The sequence below is a fragment of the Drosophila bipectinata genome, chromosome 2L (genome assembly GCF_030179905.1).
Source record: "Drosophila bipectinata strain 14024-0381.07 chromosome 2L, DbipHiC1v2, whole genome shotgun sequence".
Lineage (NCBI taxonomy): Eukaryota > Metazoa > Arthropoda > Insecta > Diptera > Drosophilidae > Drosophila > Drosophila bipectinata.
The window spans coordinates 2554558-2566873 of record NC_091736.1 but is presented as its reverse complement, the minus strand read 5'-3'; the positions used below and the strand labels follow the sequence as shown (position 1 = coordinate 2566873).

The 12316-nt window shown below is 41.0% G+C and overlaps 1 long non-coding RNA gene across 1 annotated transcript; it reads left to right on the top strand.

The window, feature by feature from the left end:
* Positions 1 to 1014: 1014 nt before the first annotated feature.
* Positions 1015 to 12199, top strand: LOC138925856 (uncharacterized). The gene is made up of 3 exons (XR_011442097.1): positions 1015 to 1283; positions 1398 to 5516; positions 11618 to 12199. It is a non-coding gene; the product is annotated as an uncharacterized lncRNA (long non-coding RNA).
* The last annotated feature ends 117 nt before the right edge of the window (positions 12200 to 12316 follow it).

Genomic DNA, 12316 nt, shown 5'->3' with positions numbered 1-12316 from the left:
TTGATAGTTTAAGTGTTTATCGATGTCAAATACTCCACAGTGTCGTAAAAATGGGTCACAATATGCTTTTTCCGTTCTGTTTTTCATTAACCACAGCCCGAAATTTTGGCCTTGCCGCCATAAATATTTCACACACTTCTGCTCTGTGTGTGTTACCAATGATATTGCCTCACAGCAAATATCGTAGCAACTGATGCGAGTGTGCAAAAAATAAGAGCAAAACCGAAATGAATTGAACCCAACTCAGAGCCGAGAAAATCATTTTCAATTTCATTTATGAAAGCAAATAAATTTTTCAATTGGTTTTATTCCGGCGATTTGGACAAAAAAAAAAAAGGAAAAACCCACCCACGCACACGCAGAGCTTTCACTTTCGTTTTGAAAGCCAAGAAACAAATAGAAATTCCAAGAGACCGAAAAGCAGACAAAATCAACTTCTTATAAAGCTTCCTTCGCCATGGGAATCCTTTTTGCTTATGCTTACCCCTGGTCTCCGCCCCCACCAGCATCATCAATGCCCAGACCACGTAGCGGCCGTAAAACAGGGCGTGGTTGAGGTGTTTACCTGCCCAGCTGCCAGGACGGGCAAGGACATTTAATAAGCAGCCTAAGCGAAGGCTCAACACCCGGCTCCTGGGGAAAACTTTCTTCACAGAAGCTGCACTTTGTGGCCTGTGCATATTTCATAGCCACTTACACCCAAAAACTTTGTGGGGTTCGACAGGGTTTAAAGCCAGGCACTGTTTGGCTTAGAAAAGCAACAAGCTAACAGCTTTTCAACACAACATTTTTGATTAAAGATGGGGTATACTGTTCTTGTTTCATAAACCTCTCAGACATGAATCCTACCAAGGCCTTCAGTGTGGGATTTTCTTATTCAAGTCTAATATTCAATCTTGTGGACGCCCTAATTTAATTATATCTTAAAGATGGGTATCTTGCAGTCGAATGCCTTGGGAGACCCTACTTCCGTGACTTGTTTAGCCGTGTGTGCTGAATTCGAAATTAGTTTCGCTCGGATGCGAAATTATTGCGCTTCAGCATTCATTTTTCCTTACTAAAATTCATCGACAAACGAATTTCCTTCGTCGAACAGCTTTTCTCAATCCCGATTCTCAGACTTTTACTGCTCTGCTTTTGATGTGCCAGGGACCTTCAATAAAAAATAAAAATATTTCATTTTGCATTAACCTGACATCGGCAAGGAGGGAGTCCAAAGGAAGAATACAAAGTATAATATCGAAGCCGGACTCGGGGCGCTTTCAGGTTAAATAAAGCAAGAAGTATGTGTACATAAATTGGCTGTCCATTTGCGTCTCTTTTGTTCGTAATTAGATTTCCGTTTCTCTAACTCTAAACAATTTCCCATTTTCTCAACTTTTGCATTTCTCCTCGAGGCGATTCCCATTTAATTGGTTGTTCTCTGGCCTTTGGTTGGCCTGGCTGGCTCTCTGCGTTTGCCATTCGGAAGTTGGCCAATGGAATTTTTAGTAATAATTTATTACAAATTTAAATGTGGCCTGCAGGCGGCAACAAACCGGTTACTTTTGACTTTTAACATTTCTGGCAAGTGGCAGCGGAAGTGTAGTCCGTTTTGGTATTTCAGATCGAAAGGATAAATTCCTGTGATGGCTCACTTTCCATGTTTTATTTGTTTGTCCATCTCGTAAGCTCCAAGCCCTAATGCGATCATTAAGACCAAATGAAATTCATGAGCCTGGCTCAACTTTTAAATTAATGCCCAAGATTAAATTTTTTTCCCGGGGACCGTCGCCTGATGCTGAAACTTTCCGATGACAAAAAGAAGACAAGCAGGAAAAAAGACCGCCAAACATTTGCTAATTGCCCTCCAAGGAGTCTCTGGTATCCCCAAGGATCCCACCATTTACATAAAAAATGATTTTCAACAAATTAAAAATTGCTCAAGTGCTGGGCGTATAAATCGAATCGAAAGTCGACAGAAGGCGTGGAAAAATCTGAAAACCTTTAATTAGTCGCATTTCTCAAAATGTTGATACAAAGGACAAGAGCAACGTGACAAATAGAAATACCAACTGGATGAGGAGTGGGAATTCGCTTCAAGTTGGTTCCACTGTGGCCAAAACTTTACAATCTTTGTCGGGCCATCCTAATTGTTCCTGGGAGTATCGTCCCTCCCACAACACCTCCTCCTCCGGCTGCCTCCTGTTGCTGTCAATAATTAGAGCTGGGAATTTCCTCTGTTTCCTTGGGTTTTTGGGCCAAATAGATGCCGGTCTCTAAGGCCGACACGCGGATTACTCGAAACGTGGCTGCTAAGCGGCCCTAATGCCACTCTACTGCCTCACTTCCGGCTGGCTGGAGTGCAGGCTCGTCCTTTGTTTTGGATCCTTCCAGTTAGCAGGACTGGCCATTTCTTTTCATTATTTGCCGGCATTAGTGTTGACTTATGTTGCTGCCCATTGACTTTGTACACGCTTCGAATAATTTTATTTCTTTTTTTTCCTCTATTTCTGGAATGGATTTGTGCTGCTTTTTTGTACCAACTATTTCAACGGCAACATGGCGTATACTTACTATTCCACAGTACATGAAAGCCAATTAAATTTGTTTAAAAGTGAATGCAAAACATCCAATTACATCAAATTTTCAGCCACTGGAAAGGCTAAAGTAAATTCCTTTTAATTACATGACCTATTATCATATTAATTGCATTTCCAGCAATCATAAATATTAATTTCGCGCAGAACATAATTTATGTAAGCATCCTTTGACTGTTTATCGCATAAATTAAAGCAAAACAATTGACAGCCGAGGAGAAATATTTTTTATACTGAAAGGAAAACTGAAAGGAAATTTTCTTCCTGGCATTATCGATTTAAAAGAAAGTTCTCATAAATATTACATAAAGAGAATAAATATTTCAAAGTAAACCCACCTGTTAAACTAATTGAACAACAACCAAAAACAGGAAAGAGTTGATATGCTAATGCTGTTAGGCATTAATTAAGAGAATGAAAAAATTACTTACAACGTGTGAATAATGAGCAGTTATAATAAATTTCTATTTGCCACATACTCGCACCCGGAACTGAAAAATCTTGGAAATTGCCACACATAATTATGTAAATGAATTTTTTCCCCTTTCCCCCCATCCAGGACGATTGGCGGTAAATGGGATGATGGCCTGGGAGTGGGGGGCACTGTAAAGACACATTTTAATTACCAAGAAAATGTAAATTAACCAACAAGAGACAACAAACAGACAAACAGGCAGCAGCGACATGCTACGGCTAACAGCAAAAGCCCATAAAACCCGAAACTCATACGCAGGACTCTCCTCTTTCAGTGTGTGTGTTTGTGTTTGTGTGTGTATGGTGTGTGAAAGTTTGTCGCTTTTTGCAAATGGCTGCGCATCTGTGATAACTTTGCTCCAAACCGAATGCCGCTCCTATCCCCCTAAAAAAAGGACACCTAAAAACATTTTTGTGATAATAAAAATGAAATTTAAAGCATATTTAGGGATGTACGGTCACGGCCCCAAACTAAGCGGCTTTAATGCATCTGTTCCCAGTCACTCGCCTCCCATAATTATGGGAAAATATGTATATTCCACTGGGTAAATATTCCGAGGGGGGAGTGTGTGTGTTGGAAACTGACAGCTTCACGCCTTTACACGCCCCATTTGAACTTTGACAGTTTGTCGAAACAGGAAGTTCGAACTTTGTTTGGGAAATCAATTCATAAATTGGGACGTTTAGATCCATTCAGCATAATCTTGATATGAACAAATTAGTAATTAGAACTTCAATTAATTATTATATTTTTAACTTCCATTTGTATAATTCTAATATTGTTTTATCTGAAATCATCCCTTCCGGTTTCACCCCTTTCCAAACACACAGAACAATCCAGCTCGAAACAACCGCTAAATTATTTAATTCAATTAACTCCAGTAGCAACAATATCAACTGCAACATCAGTGGCAGGAACTGAGCTTAACTGAAACAATTAAATAATTTAAACTAAAACCGTTTAAGTCATTAAATCAATTCGCTGGAAAGCAGAGTGAAAAAATAACAGGGCAAAAGAAGCGTGTGCTGGCAAAGCACTTTTATCAGCATGAAAATTGTAAAAATATGCAAAACAGCGAAACGGTCGAGGATGCCACAGAAAAAATATAGTTGAAAAGTGCATTTTAGTTGGGGGAACGTTTTCGGTAATTTATTTTGCATCAACGTACACATAATGTGTAGCTTTCAGATATTTTCTTGCGACACATAAAGTATGAGTAATGACTGGAAAATTGGTAGTTTAAACTTTAAACATAATTGGTCATTGGGGTGGATGAAAAAATGTCACCTAATTTAGGTAAATTAGGGGTCAAGCTGTAAAGGAATATCGAACCACTCTCTACCGCCTTTTGTGCGATGTCAAAGGACATGGCTACGTGCAGCCTTATCCTTTGGCCCTTTGGCCAACCAACCGACAGCTGTTGGAACATCCTGTGTGAATGGGAGTGTGTCTGTGCGTTTGGGACTCGACATAACAATAACCATTTTCGAAACACACACACTGGGACGGGATGAAAAGGGAAAGGGCTTTGTGTGCTTATGCTGCATGCCAGCGCATAGATAATGTATACGCAGTGTGGTACGAAGGGGAATGGCACTCCGCTACTTCGCCACTCCACCACTCTGCACCACTGGCATGTCAATCAACAACTGTGTGCAACTTGGTCGGTATGTTGTTCTTGCACTGCCCGGACTTTGAGGTGGGTCTGTTAAAGGGAAATGGGAAATTGTGTTTGCAGCCAAAAAGCACAAAAAAAAAAGAGAAGGGAAGCCGAAGAGCCAATGGTATTTGGGGTGTCCTTAAAGCTGTGACACCGACCATCGCTCGGCTTATGACACTCCACCCCCTTCGATTTGCCTCTGTATTATTTTGCTGTTTCATTTTTCCTGTTGTGTGTCACGCATCTCTGGCAATTGGCAGGCACACAAAAATCAATTGATAACAGGTGGCGTTGGCACAGGAAACGACCGAGGCAGCCGGCAGTAGCCTCTCCCCGAGATCCGTTCCAATTTTTTGACTGTAAGCGAGCTGGGCCGGGGCCCAACCTGAGCAAGGCATAAAAATCGTTATGAAAACACATAAAAATTTAAAAATTCTCCAGGCCCGTGACTCGTGAGCCATATCCGCCGCCAGTCGACCAGGTCTACAGTCAGTCCCGAGCCCGTGCCAGTACGTATGTGCTCGGGGCGGCATCACTTGTGTGTTGATATTAAGCTAAAAGGGCCATTAGCTATAAAAATACTTAAGATGGAAATATGCGCAATGCCGCGAGGGCATTCGAGTGGCAGAAAGAGAATAACCCAGAAAGCAAAAGTCGCCCCTTCGACAAGAGGAGCGGAGTGGAGTCTAGCTCCTCGGCAAACTGTCACTGAAGTTGTCAACAGCAGGGGCAGTGGCACAAGATTGGATTCAGACTGAGTCTCAAAGACAACAAAAAACAACAAACGAAACGTCAGAGGCAGGTGAGTACAGGTATAAGTGAAATGTGCATACATTTCCAGTCAAGAGCATTCTCACCTTTATCTGGAAACGGCATTAACATCTTGTCGGCGTATGTAGTACGTGTTACGTATACGTAATATTTTGGCATGCTCATTAATGGCTTTATGTTGCTAGATCTAGTTAGTACATACTCTAAGGTGATAAAATCAGTAAGAAAATACTTGTATGGAATTTAAAGAAATTGGTTAACAATGTCGTTTCATTTTTCTAAATTAAAAATATTACTTACAATCATTTTTACAAGCACTTTCAGATATAATACTAGGTTTAAATATCTTTATAAATTATCCAAATAATAAGAGGAAAAACTATTTTTCCGTGACAAAATATCAGATCTAATCTCATTCCTTTAAAGCTGTTTCCTTGGCCATGACCGTCCCAACTTATAGGCATGACTTTTCAACAATGGAAATAATTTAAATATTAAATACATTTATGTAAATTTCGCCACAGTCCAAAATAGCTAAATTGCCTCCAATTGCGCACATTTAATGTCATTCCATTTAGAGTCCCCCATTCCCCGAAAAAGCTGCTAGTATTTCCTCTTCAAAATAGCATCGTCTGCCTTGGCAACTCCCGCAGGCTTAGCGGCAGCACATTTTCAATTAAACTTTTCGCATAGCATTTAATAACTCCGCATAGTTTTAAAGCCGGGCTACTTTGGAAATGTACGAGATCCGCATGTTTGCCTGGTCCCTGCCCAATCCGGTCTGCCTAGAACCAAGGAGCTTTTCCCAAATGCGGCATTTGGCAAATAGGCGACTTTTCCGAGGTGAGCATGCGCCTTGGGAATTGGGAGAAAAATCCGAGAGATGCTGGGAATCAAGGGAGTTGCAAGGGCTTCACATTTTTTTAAAGAACTAACACTACAAAAATATTACTTACAAGAATTACTTACTTACAAGAAAACTATTGGGGACAATTCAGATTAAATGACATCTTATAATAGTCATGTAAAACTATTTAATAACTACTAATTCAAACCCACTTGATGCCAAATTGGGCAAGATAATCCTTTTGTCAATCCCTGTTGATTAAATACCAGTCCGATAATCTCTAAAATGCACTCCCAACAGCTTGGCACAAACACGCTGTGATGTCCAGCAATTAACTGAGACTAATCAGGGTAAAACCAGGTTACCTGTGGCACAAATGATTCACTAATTGCCAGCACAGGAGAGATGCTTTAAGGAGTGTAGGAGGGAGGACTAGGTGGACTGGTTATGTCCTGTTTGGTTCAGTTCGCTCATTAAAAGAGCAAACAAACTTAATACCTGACTAATGCAGTGTCTGGTCACCTGGAGAAGAAACCAGGCAATGAGCAGTCACGGTGATAACATGGGGGTAAATGGCCAACAAATGCCACTATAATGATAACAACATGGAGTGCCACCGTAGCTGCAGGTGCTGCTTCAATCCCAGACAGTACTTCGAGGTACGTACATATAAAAATAAATAAGTGCACTGAAAACAAATATTGTTTTGCTTTAAATCTCAGAAAAAAATATTGTACTTTATTGGGTTTATTTTACGATAGGAAATCTGTGATAGTTTTTTCTTGAGATCTATATTTTTTGGCTTCTTTTATTATTTTTCGTGTGTTGGTGGCACAAACAGTAGTTGAACATGACCGGGTGCAACTTATAAAACCATTAAAAATGACAGAAAATGCATTTGAGAGCGCATTTTATGGGAGCAAAGCAGATTTTCACACAAACACACAGCCTTAGTGTGAGGGAGCGACGGAGCGAGGTTATCCTTCTGGCATGTCCTGCCCGGCAATGTCCTGGTGTTCCTCCTGGCCCCTCCTGGCCTCAAGGTGCTCTCTGGCATGTGACTTGCTGCGTGCCAGTGTGTGTTCGCGTGTGTGTTGCTGCCTTGTTATCCTGGGCATTAAATTGTTTGTACATGCAACAGACAACCCAGGACGACACAAAAGGAAAAGGAGGCGGGCTATAAGTCAGCCTATTTGCTTGATAACAATAACAAAGGCTCCAACAAGCCATGTGAGCAGGAGCAGCAGGAGTTAAGGGATATGGAAACACGATTTATGAATCCTGGAAGAGATTAGAGCTTGAGAGTAACTTTTCTTAATATTTTATTAGCATGTTGTCGACTTTAGAGTGTATAATTGAAAAGTCTTGAGTAATGCAATTAAAGCTTCCAATAGATATCTAAAATGGCCACTTCTGGAAGTAATCCCTATTATCACCCCATTAGCCACGTTTCTGGCTTATCCAGATCATAGAATGTCTGGCACAGGAATTTGTATTGGCATGACAAATTATCCACACTCCTTTGATGAAGCCACTTCGTCGGGAACATTCCTCAGAAACGAGACTGTCGATGGGGGCGCGGACTCACAGGACCCCCATGTCCTGAAGTGACTGCCACACCTCGTTCCTGTGAAAAGGTGAGTTCTTAGTTGAGCTTGGGTGGAGCGTGAAATATTTTATTGCCGATATAAATCTTGTTTATGCTCAAAAAAAAAAAGAATAAGAGGAAATCGCAGCTAGCGGCTAGGATGGCAGACTCCCTTTATATCCTGATTTTGTTACCAAAGGCTGGCTTTCACCCTCTCTTCCCAAGCTGAGTGACTTAGTTGATGTTTTTATCGCAAAACCGAAAACCAAAACCAAAAAATTCGATTTAAGTTAATCGAATCTGAGGTCCCGCAGAGTGTGATTCAATTCTGGCTTGCTAGACACTTTTCCCCAATATGTCGCCATTGTCTGACAAGTGGGTCGGGCCAACCGGCGAAAGAGATGGAGAATGACTAATAGAAAGAGAGGGTCGATAGCAGCCCATGCGATAACAATGCAAAATTGAAAAGTAAATGTGAAAATCGTGTTTTAAATGCTTTCAACGTCAGGACAATGCCATACCAGAACACTTTCGACACTTTGGCATTTATCAAGTTTGGCTCGGGCTGACAAAACAATTTGAAATTTGTCGGCCTGGCAGGACCGAAGGAACTAATTGAAATGTTTGCCTAGGTCACACCATAACACATGAGACCATGACGCCCCGAGTGTCCTTTAGAAAATAAAGTTTGCCTTAGTCGTTAAGGAAATCGAAGTGTGCTCAGGTTTATTGTCAAATTGTATTTCAAGAGCGTTGAAGAAAAGGTAAAAGATCAAGGATATCCAAGAAATTATCTTCTAGTGGCTACTCTTCAATTAAGAAATTGATTCCACCATCTGTTTTTTTATCATTAAGCACTACTACCCTTTCAATTGTTTTTCTAATGAAATTACTTAATGCTCCAAATTAACTCTGTTGAAGACCAGGACTTTAGTGCACTCATTAGTAGTCGCCCGACCGCAGGCCAGATGGAAATTAATTCCCCTCTCCTTGGTCCAGTGTCCTTGGTCCTCCTTATCCTGCTATTTGCTGCTCATGAGCGTGTTAAAACTGCGTTGAAATGCAAATGTCGCGGCCAGCAGCTTTTCCGCTTTTCCTCCTTGTTGCAAATGGAAATGCTTATTAATTATGCAAGGTGTCCTTTTTTTTCTTGCTTTGTTGAGAGAGAGACAGCACGGTAGAACCTGCCATCCTCCTGTTCATCCTTCATTTGGCGTAACTAGCTGCACTTTTTGGCTAAAAGGCTGGTGAGTGGGCCAGTGTTGATTCGGGGCCGTGTTGTTGTTTCCCTAATAGCTCCGAGCATTGACTTTTGTTTGTATTTGTGTTTGCGTTTGCGTCTTGTCACCAAACAGGACCAGAGACAGCCGGACAGCTTTTGGCAGCCGGGACTCGGAGGATGTCAGGATGTGGACGGGGCAGCTGACAAAGAGTTGTCAGATTTGCATGACAAAGCTGGATACTGTCGCTGCTCTTGGCACAAGCTTGTTATCCGAAAAGTATTTGAAAATCTACAAATCCAAGTCTCAGCTAAAAAAAAACAACCGTTTAAAAGGCAGTTTCAAGAAGTTTACTTCATCTAGTGCAAATTGTGCAACCTGTCCCCATTGACTTTCTGCATTTCAATTAATGCAAATTCCGGCAAAGTGTTCCAAAAGATACTTTTACTTTCGTCAGCTATTTCCAACAGCTGCATTGCGCCTAAACATGCACTGATAAAAATTAAATAATAAATTAGGTTTCAGCTTGAAGATCCTAGAGATATTTATGATATTAGCAAGTTAATCCCTTATCCTTCAAGTCCTAATTGCCACTGTGTCTGCCACTCACCATTTCTGATTACATTTTCTTTCCGTGTTTTGTGTCGCCGACAATTAGCGTGATTTTCAACGGTTGATGGGGCACCGAAAATCGCTTGGGTGGCAAATGCAAATCAAGCGGGCCCTGCCCCCACACAGCCCCACACAAACAAACTCGCCAACTGCCGCAGTGGCAGACACTGCCTGTCCGCATTTCGTGTGCCGCAGAGTTGCAACAATCCCAACGAATTCAATTTGTCTCTCGGGGCAGGGTGGGACGGGTGTAGTATCTACTTTTCAGAAGCGGAACTGATGGGGACTGCCTTTGACAAGTCGCTCCGGCTCCTGCTCTGGCTCCGGCTGTGGCACGTAAAAAGCCCCCGGATACTGCACCGTTTCCTTGTCTTCTATCCAACTTGCCGCCTGACACGTGTGCAACATGCAGCTACTGGCATACAACTTTGTTGCTGCTGCACTGTTACATTCAGGGTATGGGAGATTTAAAGAGATCAAATTCAAATTTAAAGACTGGAAAAGTCATTAAAAATATGTCACTTGGGGGTATCCCTACTAGACATTATAATATTTTGTATCATTATTTTTATTTTACTAATTTTTCTTCAAGTTCTTTAAATGGTATTCAGGTATCTCTACCTTTTATCTGAAAATTTTGCAAGCTGTCAGTGTCTTTTACAGTGACTGCAAAAGAGCATATAAACTAGATACAAAAATAAAGGTAAAAATAAATGCCTTACAGGTAGCAGCAAAAAACTTTTCATGGCTAAAACTTTTACGCGCACGATTTGACAAGTCAAGTTCGTTTTTGTTGCAAGCCCAAGTTGGTTGCCCCATGTTCCTGTGCCCTGCACCCCATATCCCCTTGTAGCTGCCACACAATGCATGTGGCTACAAAGGCACACCCGATAATCCAAACTTAAGGGTTACCTCTTCCACCTTTACATCCTTTTAGACTCCATTTTATTCTCTCTATTTTGAATCCCTTAGGAAATCACTTGTTCTTAGTTTCAGGAGCGCAGTTTAAGTTATTATATATTTAAGGGGAATTAGTTACCTCAAAATAGTTCTAATTATTATTAAATTAGGTCATGAAATAGGAAGTCTTTAGGGCATGAAACTTACTTGACCTAAATTATTAGAAAGGGTTTGGAGAATAATTGAACCTACTCATTCCTAACCAATTATTTTAATTATTGCCTATTATAGCATACATTTTTGAATCCTCATTATAACCAACTACGCCACTGGCATATATAATATATCCCGATTCCACATGGTACCTCATTGTGTATCCTATCTCGATCTGCGTGCGTGTGTGTAATGAGTGTGAAAAGTTCATTAAAGTTTCACGTGCGAAATTATATGAAATTTTAAGTGCACGACTTGGCCGCGTGTCTGCTCCCAACTGCTCTGGGCTTCCTGCCACAAACCGAACGGCTAGGAGGGACTAGCTGGGTAGCAGGCGAGAAACGAGGTGGGGCAGACACACAGACTGACAGACGCAGAGGCACAGGGAAAGTGCAAATTATTTTCCCCAGACATTTTTGATGGTTTATACGCTTAATTGCTGCCGCCATTGCAGTCATTACTTCTTCCTCAACTGATTTATTATTTAATTGAAATGTAAGTGCTTCCTTTGTGTACATTTTTCGTTTGCGTTGGCGGGGAGGAAGCCAGAAAATGCAAATTATAATTACAAATTATTTATTTTTTTCCTAAAATGGAAGTAACAAGAGTAACAAGCAAGTATTTATGCAAAAAAAGCTTCCAGCTCAGTGGACAAAATGCCCTCAACTCTCGAGGAATTTGCACCCAAACCCGTTTAAATGTCAATCGCACAATTTTGATTGATTTTTCTACTCGAATGCTTTCAATTACAGGCCTCTATCTCTGGCCCTATCTCTTTTGGCCCCATCTCCCACCTCAAAATGAACATGTATTCGCCAACCGAGTACAATAACAAATGTCATGCTGTGGCACCTCCAGTCATGCCCCAAAGTCCTCGATCCTGACCCCTGCCAACTTGTTGCATCCGAAATCAACTGTGATTCTCGCTTCACTGGAGAATCCACCAATAAAAAAAAAAATCTCTGGTGTAGGGAATCTGTCTCGTTCACTCCCGAAAAACTGTCTGTGACACTTACAAATTGGATTTTCGACAGCACCAACAGGACCTGAAGGACACACAATTATCGGTTGCCGTGCTGGCATAAAATCGCTTAAAAAGATATCCCAAATAAATAATGTCGCATGTAAATAACAACAAATCAATTTTTAAATAGACAAGATGAACCCGGGAACACAGGACCCAGGACCCTAGGACTGACAACAATGAACCCTCTTCATCAGTGAGCTTAAAGGGCATGTGAGTGTATCCTCTGACAGTGGTTGATTTTGAGAAAATATTTAACAAAATTTGTAATTATAGGAGGAGAAAAAAAATGCATATGATGTGTAGAAGTTCCAAGCATATAAGACAGTTCTTTAAAAGTAAAATATTAATTTTCTGAATTTTAATTTACCGTTTTTGAACCACTGTGCAATGGCCTGGGGCGAAAAGGTGTTCCCTCTGTCAGTTT